We start from the raw sequence: 27,526 nt of genomic DNA, 5'->3' as shown, positions 1-27,526 counted from the left end.
TTTAGAATGTGATAGCATTACACTCTTATATAAAATCTTTGTGAATCTTTCCAGGCAAATGTTTTATCCCAGGAAAGCCTGCTGGATATCTGGTCTGGGAGTCAGAAGATCTGGGCTTCAATCTTGACTTGTTTGTTAGCTTGGTGTATAGTAACTGGATAAGTTACTTCACCTCTCTGAGTCTCATATAAATTTATAAAATTTGTAAACTTATTTGGTATAAATTAATTTCAAGTTCTTTTCCTCATGTATTATACACTATTACCAGTTGTGAACTTGAAATACAGTAAAATGTAAACTTTGTGCTGTTTTCTATTTTCTTATCAAAGCAGTTAAAAAATTCACCCATCTCCATATTTCAAACTGAATATAGTATAATTCAGATTAAGAGTAGAGTGGGTTAAAGTTACCTTTATTTTAATTCTGGCTCAACTATTTTAGTTGTGTGTCAAACAAGTTACTAAAAATCTCTTAGCCTCAATTCCCTTCTTTGTAAAGTAAGTATAGCAATAGTACCAATTTCAGTAGGCATTTTACTATCTATTGTGAGATTAAATTAGACAATACAGTGTATGGTTCATGGTATAGCTCCATGACTATGAACTGCTAGCATTTAATGAAATATCTTAGCAATACTTTCTATTGCATGGGTTCCTAAGAAAACAGTAAAATTTTAATTTCTTTCATGGAATTAATTAGGCTTTTTAAAATATCTCAGACCAATATTAAATGTGGGGACAGTTTAGTTGACTCAGTTCATTAATTTAGCCTTAGTCTTGTTCCACTTTGATGACAAAAGAGACCCTATTTGGTTGATGATAGTAGCTAAGCCTTTATTAGCAAATTTATCAAGAACATCATCGGGAGGAAAAAGAATTGCTTTAGGTTTTTAATAGGTCCCAAAGTTTATTTGATTTAAATACTGCTACATCACTTTGTTGGTACTGTGTAAACCGATTGTATTAGCATCTTGCAAAGTACATTACCCTCCCCTAATCTACTTTATTAAAAAGGCTTAGAATGAATACCATTATAGATGTTGTTTCTACCTAATCATCCTCTTTAATACATATTTACCCATTATATTAGGGAAAATTCTAAGATGCATGGCAAAATTATTTTTGGAAAGGGATCCATTTTCTAAATTTTTTCCCCTGGAAGCTTGAGAATTTAAATGTATTTATGCCCCTAAGTAGGATAATTGCATAAGGACACTGATTTTTTAAAAATTATTTTTGTTATTATGCTCTTCCCTTCTCTTTTAATTTTAAAAGACTATTTGGTCTCCCCAATCAATAGAAGGATTTTATGGCATAGGAGTTTTTGGTATGTTTATTATTAGGTTACTTCTGGACATGGATCTCAGTCAAAAGACAAGTAACTGACTTATTTCAAGACTCTGATTTCTATTGCACATCCACAGCTATATTGCATTTTTTCACATAGAATTGAGAAGAAAGAACTGTGATGTCAAATATGTCATAGAACAGATTATTTGGAAAGAAAACTTGAATTTCCACCATTGTATAATTTATTCTTGCTATGTTTCCATGGCAAAAGAAAGACTAAGTTGTTAACCTGGCATTTTAAATATAAAACTTTTAAAATAAAACAACTTAAATTTATGTGATAATGCTATTATCAGTTACAGAGTATTAACAGAATAATTGACTTTGTTCTCAATCAAGAAACAGATTATTATATATCCCAAGAATAATGGCCTTAATCATAAATGTGAATAGTTATCTCTTAAGTTTTATTTTAAAATATTTACCAGTCATGACATACTTAAAATAATCATTTGATTGGATGTCAGATTGCCTGTTACACTACTATAACTAGAATGTTTGATAGTGTGTTCTTTTTGAGGGGGTTGCCAGGGAATGTGCTTAATTATGTGTACTTTTAAGTCAAATAATGCACCGTAATTGAAAACAATGAAAAATCATGCTAAGTATGTTAGAAATTTAGTGTGGCATCTGGAGCTTGGAACTAGAGTTTATATATGGGATTTGCAATCTAAAGATTTCTAGTCCTGATTTCTACATCATTCCCTGAAAAAAAATTGGTGAAATCCGTTTCCATTAAAAAACATGTAAAATGCTTGCATTTCCAGGGGCCAGAAATAATCTTCTTTTTGGTTTAAGAATACTTTGTATGCAAGAGTTAATCTCCAGATTAAATTAACAAAAGATACCAGAGCTTTAGCTAAACTCATGAAAGAACAGATTTGAAATCTATCCACTAAGCTATCCCCCCTATGACTATATATTTTATTGATTTGTTTGGCACTTTTACAAATATGCCTGCTCTTATTTAAAATATTGTCTTGTTCTTTCATTGTGATTTTTATTCCTTCCTCCCTTAAAAACATTTATGTCAAAGTATCTTTCAGATTCGACAATACTCTTTTTCTAGTCCTTGGTGTGCAAATTCCCTCTTTTGTTAAGTCTGCTAACACTTTCTCATGGTGATTCATTTCCTCAAGTAAATTATAATCTTAACTGTAAACTCATCTCCAGCTGGGGTTGGTTTTGGGGACTTAATGCTATGTGCTCAGGACTGTAGAATCTTAACCACAGAGCAGTTTTATATTTGCCTCTGTCTAGAGATGGGTTTCACAAGATCGGAACTTGTTTTGTTTTGTTTTGTTTTCAGGCAAGGGAGTAAAGAGTTTATTAAGAAACAAAAAAAGTGTACAGAGTCCTATACGTGGACTGCAGGTATTCTACAGGATGAGACACATGCTTGGGGGCTGTAGGTTAGGCCTTTTAAAACCTTTACTCCTCCCCCATAATATCAGATAGGGGCCTTAGCTTTTAGCTGTTTTGATTGTTTACCTTATGATCTCCACCTGTTAGCTCTTAGTGACCCAATGACGAGACCCATTTGGGGTTAAGTAGGGCTTCTCTTTGACCCTGGAAAGAGTTCTGAATGGGATCTTGTGGCCAGGGTCTCACAGGGTCTTTCTGGCAGCCTTACACTCAGGAGGTTTCTGGGCAGGGTCTCACGGCCATATGTTCTGCCGGCTATGCTGACTGCGAGGCATGCTTTCTGCCGGGTCTTCAGTTGTGACCCGAGTCTTCTCTTTCCCTATACTAACCTGCCCCAACTCCCTCTAGAGAGTTTACATCCTTATTCTTAAGGGGGAGCTGAAGGGCGATGGTCATTCTTCTGTATCTGCTTCCTGCTGGTTAGGGGGATTAGACCCTACCTGACTAGGCATAAAACCCCCTGGCTATATTCTTGCAGTTTAGGGAGACCACGGTTGGAGCTGGATGAAACCCCTCATGATTAATAACCTTGTTCTGGAAGGTGTTGATTCTGGAAGAAATAAACTTAGAATTTGAAGATACATGTTCCTATTTCAAAGATAAAGAAGATGGTGGTAAGCAGGCCCAAAAAGGGGGCCAGCCGTGACATACTGGACCACAAGAGTGAGAAAGGCCAGGTGCCTTCAGAGGCTGCATCTTCCCAAAATTTATGGGAAACAGCATTCTTCCTTGAGTTCTTTTATGCTGTTGGTTTACTCTAGGGAGAGATTATGGTAGACCTGCTGGGTTTCGTATAAACTGCCAACCCCAGTTCCCATGATGGTGGTTATGCCTAGGACAGCTAGGAGAGGTATGATGAGAGGCACTGCCCTAGACATAAACTCACAAAGACAGTATAGGCAATGAAAAGACAAGCATATGGCAAACAAAATAAAAACAGTACTTAAGAGAGCCATTGTTTTATAGGCATATTCATTAACTTCTTAGAAAATGAATTAAGTTTACCACGATTTATAACATGTTCACTATCCCTCTGTATAGGATCTAGAATGGAAGAGATATTATTATATTCATCATATATAGGTGCAGTACTAAATACTAAGCAATGTGCAATTTCCTCTTTGTGCTGCAGTTAGTAGATCTAAGCTCCAGATATGCAATACCATACATATTGTCTCTCCATGGGAGCTGGCCATAATACCAATTATGTATGCTACAGCAATGTTGATCTAGAGAGAAGCTAGGAAGACAGGCTCTAGTATTTCACTGGCCTAAGGCATAGTGCCCTTTGGCATTATGAAACAGCAGGTCTGGAGGTAATGTCCATTGTAAACCTGGCCATACTGAGTCATTGGTGGCTGCTGCAGGAGTCTGAAACTGCAGTGCTCTCCATCCACTTAAGGAGAATGTTCAGAAATGTAGTAGATACCTTTTCTGTTTTAGGATCATAGTGACTGACTTAGCCAAAAACTCAAATGGAAAGGCACCATGCAGTGTACTGAATGCCTGGTTTGAACGCACGAGAGGTGTTGATGATATTGCAATCTCACTTTCTAAACATTTCCAATGCAGTGTATAACATATCAAATGAACTTAACTATTTTAGTACTTTGCTTTTTACTTTACACCTTTACCATGATGACATTAATTAACATGTGTTTTACTTTAGCAGTACAGGGGAAAAAACTTTCTCCACTATTTTATGAAAACCTAAGATTTCCAATGGAATCAAGGCTATCTTCCCGGTGGCATTGGATTGGGAAAAGTGGACATAATGGACAAAGGGTATGGGGAAAGGCAGGAAGAGATGAGAGGTGGAGGCATCTTCGGGACATGGAGCTACCCTGGATGGTGCTTCAGAGGTAATCACCGGACATTGTAAATCCTCACAGGGCCTACATGATGGAATAGAGGAGAGTATGGGCCATGATGTGAACCAATGTATATGAGGTGCAGAGGTGCCCAAAGATGTACTTACCAAATCCAATGGATGTGTCATGATGATGGGAACGAGTGTTGTTGGGGGGGGGGAGAGGGGGGGTGGGGGGGTGGGGTTGAATGGGACCTCACATATATATTTTTAAGGTAATATTATTACAAAGTCAATAAAAAATAAAAAAATTAAAAAAAAAAAAGGCTATCTTCCCTTACCATCACCTTAACATGCAGACTGAGGTGATCTCTGACAGGTTTCTCTGTTATGAAGCTACTTTTTGTTATTAATATCAATTTAGGTTTCTATTTAATAATGGCTTCCTGGAATTAACCACTTAAGCACTTCAGATTAGACAATGCTTTTATTTTTTTATTTTTATTTTTTTTTAAAGATTTATTTATTTATTTAATTTCCCCCCTCCCCTGGTTGTCTGTTCTTGGTGTCTATTTGCTGCGTCTTGTTTCTTTGTCCGCTTCTGTTGTCGTCAGCAGCACGGGAAGTGTGGGCGGCGCCATTCCTGGGCAGGCTGCTCTTTCTTTTCACGCTGGGCGGTTTTCCTCACGGGCGCACTCCTTGCGCGTGGGGCTCCCGCACGCGGGGGACACCCTTGCATGGCACGGCACTCCTTGCGCGCATCAGCACTGCACATGGCCAGCTCCACACGGGTCAAGGAGGCCCGGGGTTTGAACCGCGGACCTCCCATACGGTAGACGGACGCCCTAACCACTGGGCCAAAGTCCGTTTCCCTAGACAATGCTTTTATAAACTTCTTATAATTAACTCATAACCACATAGATTAGTTACTTTACCTTTAAATAAGTTTATTAAATAATAATTAGCAATCAGTGAAGTTTACCTTTATCCATTTTATAAGTCTTGTCTTACATCCCTTATTCTGTTCAGTGAAAACTAGTTATTTTACTTTAGGACAGATCTATATTTCATTAAACATGAACTTTACAACTTTTATCATCTTAAAGATGTAATACATATAATACTAATTTATTAGTATCCTGTAAACCTAGGGAGATTACATCTAAGCTAATTAAAATTGAAAAAATTATAGTTCTATGCAAGGAATGTTCTTTTCTTCCACAGAAGGCTAAAACCCTTTTCTTTAATATAACTCTGTGGTTAACCTTAAAGCATAAAAGATCTTTCCATAGCTTTCAAGGACATTTCCTTTACTTACTGAAATTTGACAATAGGATTATTAACCACCCTTATATTTAAGCTGTTGAAAGGTTTAAATTGGGGAGTTACAGGACAAACTGTGATTCTTAATTCCCCTGCCTAGTAAGCACTTATTTAATTTTTAACAATTTGAGTAGAGCTCTGAGACTTTTCATTTGTTATTAATAGTTTGATATTACCATTCTGATAATATGAAGATATACACTGAACAAATAGGCACAAATAGAGAGCTAGATGCAGAAACACACACAACTTACTAATGTTATTTATACTTTTCATTCTCTTAAAAATAACTGTAAAATAACATTTTATTCAAAAGATCTCCTTGAAGGCTATTTCTGATTAATCTTCATTGTGACCAGGCAGTTTTGCACAAGAATTTAGTCCTTTATAGTTATTGACTCTTAACCAAGTAATTCTCAATGCTTAAAATAAAATCTACAACATTTTCCTTTAATTCAGAGCTTTGCTTATTTCCCATTTTGACTTTGACAGACCTTAGATGAGCAACACTAATTTCAATATGCACTCACTGAGGTCATTGAAATCTCAGGGAAACTAGTTTCAATCAATACTTGCTGCTTTTAGGAACTTCAACACTCAAGGTAGGAGGCCTCCCTCTCCCCAATCCTTAGAGATAACAGGACTCTGGTCGCCACTGGACTGGAAGAATGGACGTCCAACCCCGAGGGCCAAGGATTCCCACCACACAACCTCAAAGGTCATGGGGTCTTGGGTCTAGCCATATTGGAGTCATGAGAAAGAGCAGGATTATTGACACCAGTGGAAGGACAAGAGACAGGTATCAAGTTTGCCTTCCCATGAGCCATAGGGGTAGATGTTGCCATGTTACAAACAGGGAAGAATAGAGTAGTTACCATCACAAAGTTGACACCAGCCCTGAAATAACCATAAGTAAAGGCAAACTCAGTTTAGAATTACTATCACTATGGAAGGTCTAGGGCAGAAGCTAGACTCAAAATAACCATATGCAAAGATAAATTCAGTTTAGGATTACCATTACTATAGCAAGCACACATAAGGATGAGGTTAGACCTGAAGTAACCATAAACAAAGGTAAATTAGTCTAGGATTACCATCAAAATAGTAGGCCTGGGAGAGAGACTAGTCTCAAGATAACCATAATCAAAGATAAATTCAGTTTATAATTAATATTACTATAATAAGCACAAGCTAGACCTGAAGTAACCATAAAGAAAGGTAGATTAGTCTGAGATTACCATCACAATAGTAGGTCTAGGCTAAATCCAGTTATAGCAATTTCAGCTTTTGCTGTTTTATAATAACAGGCATCTATATAATGATCTTAACTCATAGTTTCTAGTAAATTTTTACAAATTGGGGGAAGTGGATGTGGCTCAAGCGATTGGTCTGCCGTCTACTATATGGGAGGTCCAGGGTTCAATTCCCGGGGCCTCCTAGTGAATGCAAGCTGGTCCACGTGGCGAGCTGGCCTGAATGGAGAGCTGGCTTATGCGGAGTGCTGGCCCACGTGGCAGAGTGCTGGTCCATGTGGTGAACTGACCCAAGAGGCAAGCTAGCTGGAGAAGAGTGCTGGCCTGCACAGGGGTGCTGCTGGCCTGAGCGGAGAGCTGGCGCAGCAAGATGATGCAACAAAAAGAGACACAGGAGAGATGATAAGAGATGCAGCAGACTAGGGAGCTAAGGTGGTGCAGGAGATTGAGCATCTCTCTCCCATTCCGGAAGGTCCCAGAATTGGTTCCTGGTGCTGCCTAATGAGAAGATAAGCAGACACACAGAAGAATGTACAGTTAATGGACAGAGAGCAGGCAACGAGGGGGAGGAGAGAAATCTTTAAAAAAAAATTGTGCATTTTCGTTTATTAACTAAGCAACTAAAAAATTTTATTAGTGAAATTAATGTTGCTAAGTTTTCCTGCTTTTCCAGCATTTGAACTAATTTATGTGATTTCTCTTTTACATCAAATCTAATGGCAAGATAGTATTGACATTTAAAGACTAATTTTTATGTTATTTTTCACCATCATCCAATTTGTAACATGTGAATCCATGTTTCCTAGGCACAAGCAGACTAAGTTAAAAAACAGATTTAAGAGCAAAGAACACAGATTTAAAAAGTTAAATACCAAGTTAAGCACAGATTTGAACAGAGAAGAGACTTTTACACACTTAGCATAGGGAAAGACATGACAGAAGACATTTTCCAGGAAATTTTTAATTGCAGATGATGGCATTTGAGGAGGTTCCTTATTCTTCAGGGAAGAGGATTAGTAAATGGCCAAGATCTTGATTCCCCATTCACTCCCCTTGTTAGTCACAACTGAGGCTAGAGAGGTTTGGAGTGCGGGCTAGGACAGTAATTGGCTCCCATGTTAATTAAAAGGTGAGTCTGCTTTGGAGCATTGTGTCTGCCTCACCTGCTTGATCTTGGTGGTACAGTCTCAATTGTTGAAAACTGCCAAGGCTGTTTCCAGAAGGGAGTTAATGGAAATTTGGGGCCCCAGCGAAATTTTCTGCAGCTTTCTATAGATATCTGAGGCAGACTAGCTGGGTTGCTAGATTCTACCTCTGAGTAATTTCCCTGAGTTTATTATTGACTGGTTTGGTAGTGCGTTTCCTCATTCCTTTAAGGAGACACAGCCACATGGTCTCTGGCCCTTAGATCTGTCTGTCATTCTCTTTCTCTCTTATACACCTGTAACTGGAATTCAGGGTCCCATGTAGAGGCCACTGTTGGCCATGCTGCAGCCACATGGGGTAGCAGGAAAAGATTAGCCTCTTCCTTTTTAGGACATCAGGCAGGTTGTCCCAATTCCTGAAAAGATATCCCAATGGGAGTCTGCTGGAATGCTCGAGAAGCCACCCATTGTTTTAGGGAAAAATGGAAAAAAGTCTGTCCGCTGATCTGGCATCCCAGATCCTTGCCTGACGGAACTTTTGCCCTCCAAACCGAAGTGCCCAAGCTGCTTAAGTCTTGGGGACATTTGGAGTTGCTTCTCTGGTTCCTAGTGTCCTGGAAATCACAGAGACCATGCACATGGGCATACCCAGAGCAAATATCTTGGGAGATGTCCAGACCTAGGTTCTGAACCAAAGCTACCAAACTGCATTATTTTTCCTAGAAAAGGGGCTAATTTGAAAGGTTGGCCATGAGCGAGACCACTGCCAGGGACTGAGTTTGCCTTTAAACGACATTAAGAGGCATATTAAAAGCAGATACTGACTAAGGCATACAGGCATATAGTCTCAGGGGTCCTTAGGTAATAGATTAACTAGGATTTCGGAACTGCCGTGGGGCTAAGGAGCAAACTTCCAGGGTAAGTTGGCTTACCCACGGCCCAGAGTAAGGGTCTTGGGGGACTCAGTACTAAAACAAAAAGGGCACAGATAGGCTTTAATAACTCACCATTCTTCAGCGAGGGTCGGGGAGTCTTAATTGTCTCCTTGTCTCCTTGCTCGGCTCTCCAAATATGTTGGCGGAAGGCTCTGTTCTGGGCTTCTAGGTTCTTGGCTTATGTCGCATAAAAGAATTAAGGACATGCATAAGGTAGGCAAGGGTGTAAAGAGTTTATTAAGAAACAAGAAAAGGGGAGCTGATGTGGCTCAGTAGTTGAGCGCTGACTTCCCACATAGGAGGTCCTGGGTTTGACCCCTGGCCCAGTACCTAAAAAAAAAGGAAACGAGAAAAGAGTCCGTAGTCCTAGACATGGACTGTGGGCTTCCTATAGAATGAGTCGGGGTCGGGGGGAGGCGGGAAGTTAGACCTTTTAAAACCTTAACTCCTCTTCCTTCATAATGTTTGAGGGCCTCCCAGCTATTTCTCTGAACCAGTTTTAATGCAAACATCTCAATTTAGAATCATAGAGTTAAGCAAACAGAATGAATTTGGATTCCACAGTTACCCACAGGTGGTGGTTCTGTGTTCCTGTGGGAGGTTTCTTTTACATCCAAGATCTTAGTCAAGTTTCTTTCCTTTTTTTTTTAAAGATTTATTTATTTATTTATTTCTCTCCCCTTCCCCTCCTCCCACCCTGGTTGTCTGTTCTCTGTGTCTATTTGCTGCGTTGTCTTTGTCCACTTCTGTTGTCATCAGCGGCATGGGAATCTGTTTCTTTTCGTTGCGTCATCTTGTTGTGTCAGCTCTTCATGTGTGCCATTCCTGGGCAGGCTGCACTTTCTTTCACGCTGGGTGGCTCTCCTTACAGGGCGCACTCCTTGCGCGTGGGGCTTCCCTATGCGGGGGACACCCCTGCGTGGCAGGGCACTCCTTGCGCGCATCAGCACTGCGCATGGGCCAGCTCCACGTGGGTCAAGGAGGCCTGGGGTTTGAACCGCGGATCTCCCATGTGGTAGACGGATGCCCTAACCACTAGGCCAAGTCCGCTGCCTTAGCCAAGTTTCTTGCAGTATCCCATGCAGGATCGGTGGCCAAAGTTTTTCTATATCCTATTTCATAAGTGGTCAGTCCCTATGACTCCTGGTTGTATGCAGGAAGTTTAGTTAGATCTTTCAGTCAAGATAACTTTTCATGCATCGTTATCAAAATCTTGGTGTTCCACTCTTAAATGTAATATCGGCTTTCAAAATGTCATTAGCTTGGATGACCTTATAATTTATCTCATTATTTATAACTATGAATGTATAAGTCATTAACTCCTTAAACTATATAATTATATAAATGTAATTATAACTATGAAGGTTCAGGGTATAAGCCAGGCCTGTCCTTGGGAAATAAATACACGTGTAGTCATCCTACAGTGTACACTATTTTGGCTTCTGCTTCTCCTCGCTAATCACTGCTCCATTTTTTCATTTTCTTCTTAATTTCTACCATCTGGAGTTTTTCCTGTCATTTTCTAGCTTGACACTATACTCAAAACTTCCATTGTGTTTGATCCATATGGTTTGATTGGGAGGAAGGGGGCCTCCCAATATCAAATAGTTCTCATATATTAATCTAAAATCATTCATTTCTTCAGTATATACAAGTCTTCCTAATCTTTCACTGTATTTGTTGCTTCTTGGGGGTTTTATTGAAAAGTTCAATAAAATTGACAAACATCTGGCAAGATTGACAAAGGAAGAGAGAAGACACAAATTCCCAGTATCAGGAATGAAACAGGCCAATTAAAGACTGCAGAGACTCAAAGCCTAATAAGAGAATACTACAGACAACTCTATACATGTAATTTGACAGTTTAGATGAAGTAGACTAAATCCTCAAAAAACACAAACTACCACAACTCACCCAACATGAAATATTCTGAATAGCTCTATAATAGGAAATTGAATGTGTCATTTTAAAACTCCAAAAAAGAAATATCTAGTGAAAGATGGTTTCACTAGAGAATTCTACCAAACATTTAAAGAAGAATTAACATCAATCCTACATGATCTCTTCCAGAAAAAAAGAAGAGAAGGGAACAGTCACAAATTCATTTTACAAAGCTATTGTTACCCTTTACCAAAACCAGACAAAGAAAGTAAAAAAAAATAAAAAAAAAAAAACCTGCAGACCAAATATCCCTTGGGACATAGAAGCAAAAATCCTTAACTAATTATTAGCAAATAGAATTCAGCAATGTATAAAAAGAATTATACAATGCATTACCAAAAATCAGTCAATGTAGGCAATCACATCAACAGGCTAAAGAAAAACTACATGATCATATCTATTTATGCAGAAAAATGATTTGACAAAATTCAACACCCATTTTTTTATAAGAATTCTCAGAAAAATAGGAATAATAGAGAAAATCTTCAACTTGTTGAAAGCCCTCTACCAAAAACCCTATAGCTAACACTCTTAATGGTAAAAGAGTAAATGCTTTCACCTAAAGTCAGGAAAAAAGCAAGGATACCTGCTCACCCATTCCTATTTAATATAGTCCTGGAAATTCTAGGCAGTTCAGTAAGGCAAAAATAAATAAAAGGCATACAGCTTGGAAAGGAAGAAATAAAACTCTCCATTTGCAGATGAAATGATTCTTTCTGTAGAAAATTCTATAGAAGCTATAAAACAAACCAACAAAAAACTCAAGTTAGTATGTGAATTCAGGACGGCCATAATAGGCTATAAGGTAACATGCAAATATCTTATTTTTATTTGCAGTCAACATGTGAACACTGAAATTAAAACTATATAATTTATAATTGCTCAAAAAGAAATATTTAGGTGTAAATTTAAAACCCATATAGGTGATGAAATTAATGATCAAAATAAATGGAAAGATATGCTATGTTCATGCATTGGAACACTATATAATAAAAATATTCTCTCTAAATTGATATAGGCTTAATGCAATTCTTATCCAAATCCCAGCAAGATTTTTTTAGATATAGACAAAATTATTCTAAAACTTATATGGGAAGGCAAAGGACATAAAACAGAACAATTCTGAAAAAGAATAATAAAGTGGGTCCTCCTCAGTCTACTCAATTTCAAGACATTATATAGCTATAATAATCAAGACTGTATATCCATAGATCAGACACATAGATCAATGGAACAGAATAGATAACAGAAATAGACTCATAAATATGCCCGACCGATTTATGACAAAGATGCAAAAGCAACTCAGAGAAGAAAACTTTTTTCAAGAAATGGTGCTGGAACAATTGGATGTCCATAGGCACAAAAATCCACGTTGAGGCGGCAGACTTGGCCCAGTGTTAGGGCATCCGTCTACCACATGGGAGGTCTGCGGTTTAAACACCGGACCTCCTTGATCCGTGTGGAGCTGGCCCATGTGCAGTGCTGATGCACGCAAGGAGTGCCATGCCACGCAGGGGTGTCCCCTGCGTAGAAGAGTCCCACGCACGAGGAGTACGCCCCGTTAGGAGAGCCGCCCAGTGCGAAAGAAAGTGCAGCCTGCCCAGGAATGGTGCTGCACACACGGAGAGCTGACACAACAAGATGACACAACAAAAAGAAATACAGATTCCTGTGCCGCTGACAACAACAGAAGTGGACAAAGAAGATGCAGCAAATAGACACAGAGAACAGACAACCGGGGTGGGAGAGGGAAGGGGAGAAAAATAATGAATAAATAAATCTTAAAAAACAAATAAATAAATAATTTAAAAAAATTTAAAAATGTACGTTGATCTAAGTCTCACACCTCATACAAAAATTAGGTCAAAATCTGATTGTTAGTGAGCTATACAATTCAAGCAATATGGTTCAAACTCTTCACATGGATTACAAAGTCTTTCATGATCTTCCCTTGCTTACTTGTCCTACAATGATACGATTCAGCTACAAGGATTTCTTTCTACTCCCCAAGCACATCATATTCTTCTTTGTCTCAGTACTTTTTCTATGCTCACTCTTCCTGGATCTCCTTCTCCCCAACTTCACTTGATGGGCTTTGCACAAAAAGGCTTTTTCCATTGTTAAACTGTTCTGTAATTACTGTGAGGCTTTTTTATTAGATGAAAACATTGAGAATATGAATTGGAACTCTTCAACAACTTAGCTGATTTTATGGTGATTTTTTTAATCCAAAAATGAGCCTATTTCCATCATATAGAGACTTACTATAGACAGTAGTAAAATATATTCTTTTTCCCCCTTGTCTTTGTTAGTTGAGCACATCTTATATTTCTGACAATGTAAACTTCCTTATAGAAGTAGAAATAATAGTTTGTTAACCTGAAAATTGAGACAGAAAAACAGTACATCCTGTGTAAGCACAGAGAAATTTATATAGAAATGTGTTTGTGATTCAACTATCTTACATATTTAGATTGTATCCGCTAAAACACTGTGGACTGCACTGCCAAAGCTTTCCATTCTAATAATTCAAGTCATAGGTAACCTTTGGGATTTGCCCTAAGAGGGGCAGAATAAATAACACTCTTCACAGGAGAATATGGGGAATTCTTTAGTAGGTCTAACAGATTTCTCCAAAGGAATCTGTTTTCTGTTCCAAGTGATTCACCCAAGCAGGTCTTTGCGTTAATTACCAAAGCATGGGGCAGTGATAGCAACTTTTATCATTGGATATATGTGCTCAGTAAATGACCAAGATATTTTATTAGAATGAAACTAATAATGTTAACTATATTTCCCCCTCAGTAATACTACAAACTTCCAAATTTAGAAGTATTTTACAACTTGATCTATAAATCAATCTTTACACTATCTTTAATATAACTCATGAGTATTCACTTTATTAATTCCCTAAAGCATATCTTGATTGTAAAAATTTACAGCATTGTTGAAAATAATATCGTTGAATTTATAGATGATATGTATTAGAAATCGCCACATTTAGAGGAATTCTGTTTATTTTTGGACCAGAAATCATTATAAAACATAATTTGTTAAAGCCCGTGCTAATATACTGACATGTAGATGGAAATGGCCAAATTTACTTTCTAAACCGATCTTATGAAGCTATAGATAATAAACCCAGTTATTTGAATATTTACTGAGGAATTAGTATCATCTGATGATTCTTAAAATAATTTTAATTCAACGAATCTGGAGGGTGCGACATCAGCTCACAAGTAATAATGCAGTACAGCAATCTGACATGCAGAGAACTCCAACATGGGTTGATGTTGTATCCTAAAAAGTATCTTGAGGCACACTAAAAAGATTAAGAAAATAGTTGAGCTGGGTTTCAGAATCAGGATTCCATTGCATGAGAGTGGTATTAGTAAAAACCAGCAAGTTCTAAATAGACTGACATACCATGCAAGTTAACAAGAAATGGAAGAAATAGGCCTGTGGTTTAAGCCTAGTTACTAGAATTGGAGCACAAGCTCAACTTACCAGCAGATTCCACATGTGTGATTTCAGACATATATGGCACCACCACAGATTAAATGGGTCCATATAGGTTGTAAGCTATTAAAGAACATCTCTTGCAGCCAAGTCATTGTTTTATACCCTACCCGTAAGTCCCCTATTTATTCTTCCATCCTTTACACATATATACATCCTTTCCTTCCAAAATGCCCTCATCATTTTCTGATGACTCTACATGTCCAGGCTACGAGCTCATAATTGCCAAGGGAAAACTTGGTGAAAAGACAGCAGTTGGCAATATGCCTCCATTAATGTAATTTAGCTTTGTGGGAACAGCTCTGGCTACTGCCTCCCCTATCTCCTCTGCCTTTTTTGGTTTCAGCTTTTCTGTGGTGACCGTGATCCAACTTTTCTTCCTACTTTATATATCCATCTGAGTCACTCCTTTTGCCAACCCATCCTGATGGACTTTTTTCAACAAAGCATTTAATTTTCTTAAATTGAGGGGTAGTCTGTAAACCCTGTGGAATTCATGTGTGTTAGCTTCTTGTCCTTATGAAGATATCTTAGAGCCAAAAATTGGAGTAAAATAGAGTTAAAGCTTTTAAAATCTGTTAGCAGAAATAAAATGTTTTTTTTCCTTTATAGAGTCTTTCAATTTCTTGAATACCATATTTCTTACAGTGTCAATACAGTCACTACTTCTCTGACTTTAATAATGTGTTAACTTAAATGTTGGGAGAGAAACTACATATAATGCAAGCACATAGAAATTACATAGAAATATTTGCAAATCTCGTCTATCCTATACATTTATATCACATCCTCTGGAAAATTCTCTTCCTGTTTTTGATTCCCTAGTATACCATCACAGGTTTGGATTCCTTGGGAACATGCCAATTCATGCACTAACATATATATTTTTTCTAATTATTTTCTCTTAGTACCTGACTGTTTGCCTTGTCTTGTCCAAATCGAATTGTATAATATAATTTTCTTCACCAATAATATAAATCTTAAGGCATATCATAGCATGCAAGTTATGTAATCTATTTTAATTGGTGCTTACCTCTTAAACTTAACCTTCCAGCAACCCCTAAATCCTAGTAGTTTCATCAATACAACAAGCTGATTCTTGTCTCAAGCCTTTATACCAACTGTCTTCTTTGCCTGGAATGTTCTCCCTTTCAGTGCTAGGTAGAATTCCATTATATGAATGTACTATGCTTTGTTTATTTATTCACCAGTTGATAGGCATTTGAGTTGTTTCCAGTTTGGGCCTGTCAAGAATAAAAAATAAATAAAACTGCTATAAATATTTGCATATGGGTCTTTCTATACATTCATTTTTATTTCATTTGGGAAAATACCTAGCAGTGGGATTGCTGAGTCACGTGGTAAAATTCCTATATGTTTCCTAAAGAGATTGTACCATTTTGTATCCCCATGAGCAAAGTATGAGAGTTCCAGTTGCTCAATATCCTTACCAGCACTTGGTCAGTCTATTTAATTTTAGCCATTCTGGTGGTTATGTAGTGGTATCTCACTGTGGTTTTAATTTACTTTTCTTGAATTACTAATGCTGTTAAGCATCTTTTTATGTGCTTTATTTGCAATTCATAATTTTTTTTTGGTGAACTGCCTATTCAAATCTTTTGCCCATTGTTTTATTAATTATGTGTTTACCTATTGGTTTACTTCTTCCCTTTATTAGGGAAGTTGTGGGTTTATAGGACAATCATGTATAAAATACAGGATTTCCACATACCATCCCATTATTAACACCTTGCAATGATGTGGAACATTTATTACAATTGATAACACAGTTTTATAATTGTACTATTACCTATAGTCCAAGGCTTAGCATAGGGTTCACTGTATAATGTAGTCCTATGGATTAAAATTTTTTTAGTGTTACCATATATACAAAATAACATTTCCCCTTTTAATCACATTCAGATATATATTTCATATTGTTAATTGTGTTCACAATGTTGTGCTAATCACCATCTTACTGTACTTTAAGTTCTTTTGGATTGTATGTACAAATTCTTTATCAGATACATGTTCCCTATACATGGGTTCACTGAACTAACTCTTCTAGTGTTCAATGGTACAATAAAGATGGTGCAATAGTTTGTGAAGGAATGCTGCCAACCCTTGATCACTTATCTCATTTCGTTTCATGTGAGAGGAATAAATTAAGATACTATTAGTTTGGGTTTCTGTTGCTAGTAGTCAAGCATAATCCAAACAGATATATCTTGCTGGTTTCTTTTTTTTCTTAAGATTTATTTTATTTATTTATTCCTCCTCTCCCCAGCTGTTGTTTGCGTTTGCTGTCTGCTCTATGTGTCCATTTGCTGTGTGCTCTCTGTGTGTACTTGTCTTCTCTTTAGAAGGCACCTGGGACCAAACTTTGGACCTCCCATATGGGACAAAGGCACTCAATTGCTTGAGCCACCTCAACTCTCTGCTTTGTTGTGTCTCTCATTGTCTTTCATCTTTGTGTCTCCTTGTTTTGTCACCTTGTTCCGTCAGCTTGCTGTGCCTGCCCATCACACCAACTTGCTGTCTTGCTTGTCCTCTCCAGAAGGCACCAGGAACCGAATCTAAGACCTCTCATGTGGTAGGCGGAAGCTCAGTCGCTTGAGTCACATCTGCTTCCCTCTTGCTGGTTTCTTTTTAACTTCCTGAAGAGTTCGATTAATTAAATTCCTTCTAAAAATCTATATCAGAGTCAAAGGAGGTGGATCTGAAACAAACTAATGAAATTCCTAGTTGGGGAGAGAGTGATTTGCATTAATCAAATTTCCAGGGGAGCAAATTTTGGTTCAGCACAAGAAATATATGAAAGGTCTATGCAAATTTAATGGAATTAGTAATAGTAGCAGTAGTAATAGAAGTAATAGTAATAGTGATAATAACTAGGAGTAATAATTAGCATTGGCCAGCATTCAAATGTGTTTCCTGCTTCTTGAGGTAGTATTAAGGCAGAGGCTGGGTGACCAGCCATTAGCATACTATGTAAAGCAATCTCTATGGGGTGAAACTTCTGAGCAGATGGTATCTAATGTTGCTTCCAACCCTAAGCATACAGAAGTATCTTAATTTTCATCAATGCACTTTTGCTATCTCTGGACTCTTCATACTGTACAATGTCAAATGCCGTAAGAAGCATGGACATAGTGTAAATTAAAAGGTAGTGATATTTTAAGTATTTTAATTGTGAAAGATGTTTATTTAATTTCCACCACCTCCTTCAAAACATAGTATTAGTGAACTACAAGTAGTGTTCAGCATTAATCACTTTCAGGGACACTGAACTGAAATTAATCTTTGCTGAAGTTAAGGATTTAAATTGTAGACACAGAGCTCACATTCTAGAATTCTTGAGAGCAAAGATTTACAAGGTCACTGATGTTCTCAAAAATGTTCTTCTGCTGATTGACTTCTATATGGGTAAATCAGGAATCAAACAGCAAGTAAAAGCATAAGCTAAAATGAATAAATTTTTTAAATTAACATTAGGAATAGGCATTTTGAATTTGTCAAATATCTGGAATATTTTGAAACCATTTATTTGATTTTACATTTCTGTAAAAAGAAAATAAGTGTTAAAAGAATCCGTCCACTAAATGTACCCACTTAATATTTTTGTGTATTCTCTTCTATAATTTATATACACCCATATAATATAATAAATATATACATACATACATGCATGCATACATAGGAAAAGGCACTTATCAAATCCTGCTTTTATTAAATAGTCTTAAAATAATTTAATAGTTTCCTAATATTGTTCCCTATACTTTATATCTTAACTTATTTAACTAAATTTGCTCATGGGTTGACATTTAGATGTAAAATGTGGGAATTAATAACTTAAACTTCTACATGAGTTAATTCCATTCTGAACTCTGCATGTGCGTGTGTTTTATCTTTCAGTGTAATATAAATTTAGGTTGGCTCAAAGTGTTGAGATTTTTTTGCATCAAATCCCATGGTCAGTGCAGAAGGCTGCACTGCACAGAACCATGGTCTGACAAATTTCTTCATAAGATAGGGACGCAAACCATGCTGTGTTCAATGGCTACCATACATTTCAGATTATATTAGAAATTAGGTTAGGTTAGCCACTTTACAAGGAAAGTTCATTTAAGGTAAGTGATTCCCTACCAGAAAAACAAGTTCTTTATCTGGAATCAAACAATCTTGAAATGAATTAAAGAGCTTGAGAGTGTCTTAAGAAAAACTTACCTGATCTGGGAATGTAGACATAAAACCACCAGCTGGAAAAACTCTAAGCGAAAATGTTAACCAGATTATCCTTGTATTTTTTTGGGAAAAAAAACACTCATAATTATGTAGCTAAGACAGAGCTTGATTAGAAATTTTAAAAATTAAATGAAAACTTAGAAATTTGTTTTTTACAGGGAGCATAAAGGCAATGGGTGGGAAGGGAAATGAGGAAGGAAGATCACAACCCACCTTCCCCAGAGTCCTCAGCAAGTCCACTTCATTCCTTAGAGAAATTGAAGGAGGTCTCTACTGCAAGGACCTGGGCTGGGTTTACACTAATCACTTGTAATCACTTCCAAATATCCCTAATTCTTTATGCACAGGGCAAGAAATGGCAAAGCCAAGAGTTTCTCCAAGCCTTCTCCCTTACATCTACCTTTAATGAGAACTGAGATTATTTGGGACTGAGACCAACAGAACTGCATCTTTGTAGGCTGCCCCTTAGATATTATGTTAATTTGGTGAAAACAGTTGTAAGCAAGGATGCAAGGTGTGTACGTAGCTGGCATGAATCCAAGGACTTCATGGGTAAGAGTAAAGAAGAGGATATATAATGATAACTAACATTTATATAGTACTTGCCAAGCACTTTTATTCATATTAATACATTTAAACCTCAAAAGAACACGAAGGAAATTTTTCTTATTCCAAAATGTATTTTATTTCTCATTACATTATAATAAATTATTTTCTGCCTATCAGTTATTAGACATAAATGAAGCAAAGGATCAATGTATCACAAAGTTTAAGTAGGTTACTGCTTAAAGAGAATGGGAAGGTATGGCTAGAACTGGTGAGTTACCTGTCTGCTCACTTACATTCTGAGAGCAGGTGGCTCTTTGACCTCTGACTGGTTATCTCTAGTGAGTGATTACCTTTTACCTCTAGATTTAGGGCCTTCCTGGGACAGCTGCACCTGCCACACTATTCTCCTTTTTTATAATGTTAATGTCTTATTAGTTTAAAGATTAAATAAACAGTATCACCTAGAAGCAAAAATGTTGATTTTTTTCTCCCAAAAAGCAGATTAGAAAATGCTATTAAAAATAGGGAGTAAATAAGAGCAAACGCCCAACTCTATGCCAGCACTATTCCAGAGTGGTGGTGGTTTTTTTTAAAAAATTAACTTTATTTCAAATTCACAAAATAAAAGAACAGAAAAAGACAGTGCAACAAGTTTTGGAACAATTATTCCTTAAAAGTTCTTTTTCAGTTACTTTTATCTTGACTGACTCCAACTGCTAATTGAATTGTTGCTCTAGTGTTCAGAAAGATACACAGATGAACACAGATTAGCTAAATGATGTAGTCAAGCTCCCCTTAATGGAAAAAAATATGAGGAAGAGAAAAAAATGCTTAACTGTTTTCATATCGCACATAACCAAACTCCATATTCTTTTTTACCCCATTGGAATTAATATAGTAATGGCTTTGCTTTTTCTATAAAAACGTTATAATATTGTTAACTATAATCCATAAATTACATTAGTTATATTTTTCACATGTATCGCCACATTCTTCCAGAGTGCTTTTAATATATAACACATTTAATCCCCCAAACAGCCCAGTGAAAATTTCCATTTACAGCACAGGTAGGTTAAATCACTTACCCAAAATCACACAGCTAGGAAATGGTGGAGTCAAGATTCCACCCTTCACAGTCTGGATGCACAATCCACACTCGCAACCACTGTATTCTGAGAAGATGGTTTTATTCCCACTTACAAGATGTGTACAGTTGATCAAGTCAGCTCACCTTTCAGTTTAAAGAAAAAAATCCTTGGTTTGCCTACCTCAGAAAGTTTTTGGGAGCTGGAAATGATACGATGTATATGAATATTATAATACTTTAAGATATTATTTATTCTCTTAAGCATAAAGCTATAGGGGTTGTGATATCTCCCAGTAAAGAAGACATCAAGTCAGTATTTCCAGGCTGTCTCTACAGCTTTCTTCAGAGCGACTGTTTTAGGACATGACTGAGGAGGTGAGTGCTGGGCATCCCTGGCTCCTTAGTTCTTACAAAAGGTGGATCTAAAAGAAAGGTGACTGAAGGTGCTGCAACAGTCAAGGGGAGCTTGGTTATGCCTCTGGTGGTTGGCCTGGTATTGTTCTGCTCTCTGCTTATCCCAGTTTTTAAAATATCAGTGACTGTTACTGCTGTTGTATGGGCACATCTGACTGCTATAGCATCTGCCTTTGCACTGCTCTGCTCTGTTGCATGTTAAAACCAAACAATGGGCAGAGATTGTTAAGTTGTAAGGATGAGGGAGGTAAGGAGTGGCCACTGTGAAATAAGACTTGAAGCAGTATAGGCATAACTTTTCCTGGTCTTGATTATGAGTAACTCACCCAGTAAAAATCCCTAGGAAGTTTAATTTAAATAAAGGGAGAACCTCTTGAACATGAGTTGCAATGACACTAATTCAAAAAGTGTTTTCTAGTAATTACCTTCCTCAGCTTGATTAGAAAGTATTCAAGGCCAGGGAAAGAACACAGGAAAAAGAGTGAGTGGAGTAAACCCCAGAGCTCAGAGTAGTTCACATTCTAACCAGCCGGGGTGAAAAGACTTCATAATACATGAGGCAGGAAGCAAAGTCTTCATAAGGGGTGGCTTCAGTAGAGAACCAAATCAGCCTTAGATTAAAGGCTATTCTAATTCCACCTTCACAGGGCTTAAAAGAAAACAATGAAAGAGTTGAACTGATTGCAAATAAATTTACTGTGCTTCAAAGCAAAGCTCAACAATATTTAAGAATGCAACAGTGGTTGGGAAACAGCTGTGGCTCAAGCAATTAAGCTCCCATTTACCATATGGAGGACCTGGGTTCGATACCCGGGACATCCTGGTGAAAAAAAAGAAGGGAAAAAAAAAAGGTGTCCCAGACCTGCACATGGCATGGTGAAGCAATGCACCAAAAAGACAACACAACGAGACAGAAAAAAAAAAAAGAGTACAACAGTGGAACAGGTGGAGCTCAGTGGTTGAGCACCTACTTCACACATAAGAGGTCCCAGGTTCAATCCCTGACTCCTTCAAAAGAAAAAGAAAAAAAAGAATATAACAAAATACAGCACCTCAAACCTAAAATTTACAATATTCTATTTTCCAATAGAAAATTTCCAAGTATTCAAAGGAAAAAAATTGCAACCCATAAACAGGAAAAAAATCAATCCATAGGACATAGAAGATAAAATTAATAGCTAAGGATGTTTTTAAAAAGCTATTATAAATATATTCCTTATGTTTAAGGCAGGAGTTCTTAACCTTTTTTGTTCCACAGACCCCTTTGCCAGTCAGGTGAAAACAATAGACCCCTTTCTAAGCCCACACTATACTGTATTATTTAATAAATATATCACAACCGCACCAACACATCTCCACAAGAATAATGTGTTTTTGAATTTCAATTCAAGCTCAAGGACCCCTGGTTAAGAACCCCTGGTTTAAGAAGATAGAAGAAAATATGTCAAGGTAAGAAGAGAAATAGAATGTGTAAAAGAGATTCCAAACCAGACTTCTAGAAAAGAAAATTATAGTATCATAAATGGAAAATATTTGATTGGATTAATAACATAGACACTTAGAAGAAAAAATTAGAGAACTTGAAGATATAGCAGGAAAAACTAAACAAAATGATATGCAAATAAAAAAAGACTGGAATCCTAGAAACAAGGAGGAAGAAAAATATTTGAAAACATAAAGGCTCCCAAATTCTTCAAATTTGATAGAAACTATAAGCCTAGAGACCCAAGATCAATGAACCACAAAGGAAAAATATAAAAGGAACCATAATAAGACATAACAAAATCATAATTGCAGAAAATCAGCAATTAAGAAAAAATCTTAAAAGCAACCAGAGAAAAGAGACACATTATGAAAGAAACAAAGAAAATGAAAGGAGATTTCCTGTCAGAAGACATGCAGGCAGAAGACCATGGAAGCACATCTTTAAAATACTAAAAAAAAGTTATCCTAGAATTCAGCACCAGTAAAAAAAATTATTGAAAAATAAAGGTAAAGTAGAATTTTTTTTCAGACAAAAAGTGAAATGATTCATCACAAACAGCATTGCAGTATTGGAAATATTAAAGAAACTCTTTTGGGTGGAAGGACTATGATACCAGATGGAAATCTGGATCTACAAAAAAAGAATGAAGAACCCCAGAAATGGTAAATATGTGAGTTAATAAAAAGACATTTTCTCATTTAAAATTTTTCTTTAAAAATAATTTCCTGCTGAAAGCAAAAAATATACAATGTATTATGAGGTTTAAATATGCAGAAATAAAATGTTTGCCAAAAATATTATAAAGGAGATTGGGGGAAGTGAAAGTATACTGTTATATTTTTACATTATACATAAAATGGCAAAATATTTTAATAAATAAATTAAAAATATATATTGTAAACCCTACAGCAACAGACACACACAAGTACCCTTAATATTAAAATAATGGAAAAAAATTGAATTTAAAAAATCACAAAATCAGCCAAAAGGAGTCAGAGCAGGAAAAAGGAACAAAGAAGAGATAGCAGGAATGATAGATTTAAATGTAATCATATTAAATATTACTAGTTTAAACAATCCAATGAAAATGTAGAAATTATCAGACTGGATAAAAAAGCAAAACCATACTGTTTACAAGAAACCCACTTTAATGTAAAGGCAAAAATAGGTTAAAAGTAGTAAATGGGGAGGAAAGTGGTTGTGGCTCAAGCTGTTGGGTGCTCACGTACCGCATGGGATGTCCCAGGTTTGGTTCCCAGTGGTTCCTAAAGAAGACAAAAAAGACAGTAAGCTGACACAATGAGATGATGCAACAAGAAGACACAGTAAAGAGACACAACAAGAAGCACAACAAGCAGGGAGAGGATGTGGCTCAAGCAATTGGGTGCCTCCCACATGGGAGGTTCTGGGTTCAGTTCTTGGTCCCTCCTAAAAAAAAGATGATGAGGAGACAAAGAGCACACAACAAACAGACACACAGAGCAGACAGTTGAGCACAAACAATGAAGGGGGTAAAAGAAATCTTAAAAAAAGAGGGGGGGGGGAGTGAATGTGGCTCAAGCTATTGAGGACCCGACTCCCACATGGGAGGTCCCAGGTTTAGTTCCCAGTACCTCCTGAAAAAACAAAGAGCAAAAAAATGAAAAAGCCAATTCAGGGAAGCCAGTGTGGCTCGGATGAGCACTGGCTGCCCACATACAAGGTCCTGGGTTCAGTCCCTGGCCCCGAGTACCTAAAAAAAAAAAAAAAAAAAAAAAAAAAGGAGAAGAAGTAAATGATATTGAACAAATGTGCTTCAGCAGTTAATTGCTTCCCATGTACAAGGTCCCAGGTTCAATCCCCAATACCTTTAAAAAAACGGGTGTTGGGGAGACTTCCAGGAAGATGGTGGACGAGAAAGACATGGGACTCTCTTCTCACCCTGAAAAGTAGCTAGAGTACAGGCAGAAACAGCCTGGAAAAAAATCTTCTAGGGTTTAGGACACCAGGAGAAGGCTGGAAGAAGGGAGAGGGGCAAAGGAAAAAGAAATGTGGCAGCAAAACTATGAGTTAAATGCTACAGCTGCTACAGACAAAGAGCATCCCAGGGATCTGCCTTCCCAGGAAAGGGGAGAGGGGAGGACTCAGACTGACTCAGCTTTTGACCCACAAATTTGGTCTGCTGTGTCCCATGAGTTCTTTCAGGCTGGGGCAGGGTGTGGGGGCAGGGCATACCATTGTTTACCTTGGGAGCTGGCTCAGGGTTAACAATTTCTGGAGTTAAAGAGATCTAACCCTCTCAATTTCCCTCTCCAGTGATCAGAACTGGTTGTTGAGGATGCTGAGGGGAATGGAATTATTTCTTACCTATGTAAAGGGAGAGGGCTGCCAGCATATGTTGGACAACTGTCGTGAGAAAGTTTGAATTACAAGACTCTTAGCCTCCAGGTAGGAACCTTTATCAGATTGATCCAGTCTGCATTGCAGCAAACACACGCTAACCAGGCATTGAACTGAAGGGCTGCCAAAGATTACCATCTGATGGCAGACCAAGTAAGTGCATGTGAGGATATTAAAAGTAAATAACAGGGAAGCAGATGTGGCTCAACTGATAGAGTGTCTGCCTACCATATGGGAGGGTCCAGGGTTCAGTACCCAGGGCCTCCTGACTCGTGTGGTGAGCTGGTCCATGCACAGAGCTGCCACGTGCAAGGAGTTCTGTGCCATGTGGGAGCACCCCTGCATGGAGATGCCCCCCACACAAGGAGTTCACCCTGCAAGGAGAGCAGCCCCGTGTGAAAAAAAGTGCAGCCTGCCCAGGAGTGGCGCCACACACACAGCTGATGCAGCAAGATGACGCAACAAAAAAGAGATGCAGTTTCCCGGTGCCACCAAGGGTGCAAGCAGACACAGAAGAACACACAGTAAGTGGATACAGAGAACAGAAAATGGGGTTGGGGTGGGAGAATGGGAGAGAAATAAATAAATATTTTTTAAAAAGTAAATAACAAAAGAGGCAAGTATAGAGAGGTCACATCTGAGTCTAACTCCATCACACTCAGGAGCACAAATTCCAAAGTAGGGCCCACTGGCAAGACACTGATCTCCAGAGTCATCTGCCATGAATGTAGGACCTGGCTATCTCCATAGCCCACAGAAGCACCGCTACCTGGGGTTGTTTCTACTTTGGCTGTCTCTAAGATCCTGCTGAGATGTGCATAAGCACAACCCCTGTGATGACCTCCTGACCTATTTTGAAGTCTCTTAGCCATATAAACTCATTTGTCTTTACCATTTCCCCCTTTATTCAAGATCTTTTTCTAGTTGTATCACCAGCTGGTGCTTGGTAGTAATCCCTCACTGCTAGGGAGGCTTATCCCTGGGAGTCATGTCCCATGCTGGGGGGAAAATAATGCATTTACATGGTGAGTGGGTTAGATGTGACCTCTCTACACATGCCTTTTTGTCACTTTTACTGAACCTGCGGTTGGCACTGGGGTTGATGTATGCTCAGAAGACTTGAATCTCTGGACTATTTATGTGCCAGCTGGGCCCTGAGCCTCAGCAGAGTTGCAACACCTCCTCTCTGGTTTGTTGGACTTACCCAGGTCAGTTAACATGGAGGTGAGGATGATCAGTCACCACACCAGGGAACCAAGAGAGTCTACAAATGCAAGCAGGAGAATCCTATGCATCAGCCATGTGGGATCTAAGTCCCCTCTCGGTTTAGAGGTGGAGTGGACATCACCTTCCCAGGGTCCTCAGGATGGAGGAATAAAATAAGGATTAGAGTGGACTTACTGGTATTCTACTATAGAATTATTGTGACTTTAGCAATAGAAGAAACTATCATTGATGTAGAGACAGTGGCCATAGGAGTTGCTGAGGGCAGGGAAAGGGGAGAAGAGATGTAATATGGGGCATTTTGGGTACTTGGAGTTGTCCTGAATGATATTGCAGAGACAGATGCAGGACATTGTATATCCTGCCATAACCCACTAAATGGACTGGGAGAAAGTGTAAACTACAACATAAACTAGAATTCATGGTATGTAGCAGTGCTCCAGAACGTATTCATCAAATGCAGTGAATGTGCCACACTGATGAAAGAGGTTGTTGATGTGGGACAAGTGGGGTGGGTTGGGGAGTGGGGTATATAGGAACCTCATATTTTTTAATGTAACACTTTATGTGATCTATGTATCTTTAAAAAAAGATAATAAAAGACTTTTTAAAAGAAAATAACAGCTCTTTTTTAAAAAGTAAACAAAAGAGGCTTTTTTCTGATCTTTACAACCTCCCAACCTCCAGAACCCAGTTTTAAGCAACTAGCAAAGACAGTCCTATAGATTCAGAACAGGTTGAACCAAGAATCCAAAAGAACAGTAACATACACCTCTCATCACTAAATCCCTATGGAAGAGAGAGTAATTGATCATCTGATTAAACTCACCATCATAATCAGATGCTTAAACAGAAGCAAAAAATTACAAGCCATACTAAGAGAATGGAAGAAATGAATCAATATATAAAGGAATATATAAAGTCCCAGAAGAGATGCAGGATTTGAGACAACTAATTAATGAGATGCACACAAATTTCCAAAATCAAATTAATGAGTTGAAAGACATTACTAAAGAGATAAATAACATCAAGAAGACATTGAGCAAGTGCAAAGAAGAATTTGAAATCCTGAACAGAAAAGAAACAGAGTTCATAGGAATGAAAAACATGATAGGTGAGATTAAAAAAACACATTAGAGGGAAGTAGATGTGACTCAAGTGATAAGGCCTCTGGCCTCCATACGGGACGACCTGGGTTTGATCCCTGGGGCTTCCTGGTGAAAAAGAAGAGAAAGCATGCTTGCATAGTGAGCCAGTGCCAGCGTGGCGAGCTGAGTGCCTGTGCAGTGAGCCAAGTGCTCACACAGTGAGCTGAGTGCCCATGTGGTGAGCTGAGTGCCCACATGAGTGCTGTGTGGTGAGCCAAGTGCCTGCACAAGTGCCCATGTGGTGAGCCAAGTGCCTGCATGAGTGCCCACATAGTGCCCACATGGCTAGCCAGT

General features: G+C 37.9%; 2 long non-coding RNA genes across 2 annotated transcripts in view; one reads left to right on the top strand and one right to left on the bottom strand.

Moving 5' to 3' along the window:
- LOC131273277 (uncharacterized) overlaps positions 1 to 27,526 on the top strand; it is a 152,511-nt gene that overhangs the window by 3,544 nt on the left and 121,441 nt on the right. The gene's annotated exons all lie outside the window — the stretch shown is intronic.
- Positions 5,053 to 21,636, bottom strand: LOC139436407 (uncharacterized). The gene is made up of 4 exons (XR_011645646.1): positions 17,193 to 21,636; positions 15,734 to 15,944; positions 9,313 to 9,417; positions 5,053 to 7,658 (listed from the first exon to the last, which is right to left on the bottom strand). It is a non-coding gene; the product is annotated as an uncharacterized lncRNA (long non-coding RNA).

The sequence above is a fragment of the Dasypus novemcinctus genome, chromosome 14 (genome assembly GCF_030445035.2).
Source record: "Dasypus novemcinctus isolate mDasNov1 chromosome 14, mDasNov1.1.hap2, whole genome shotgun sequence".
In the NCBI taxonomy this organism is placed as follows: Eukaryota; Metazoa; Chordata; class Mammalia; order Cingulata; family Dasypodidae; genus Dasypus; species Dasypus novemcinctus.
Note: the sequence above shows the minus strand (reverse complement) of the source record. Positions and strands in the feature narration are given on the sequence as shown.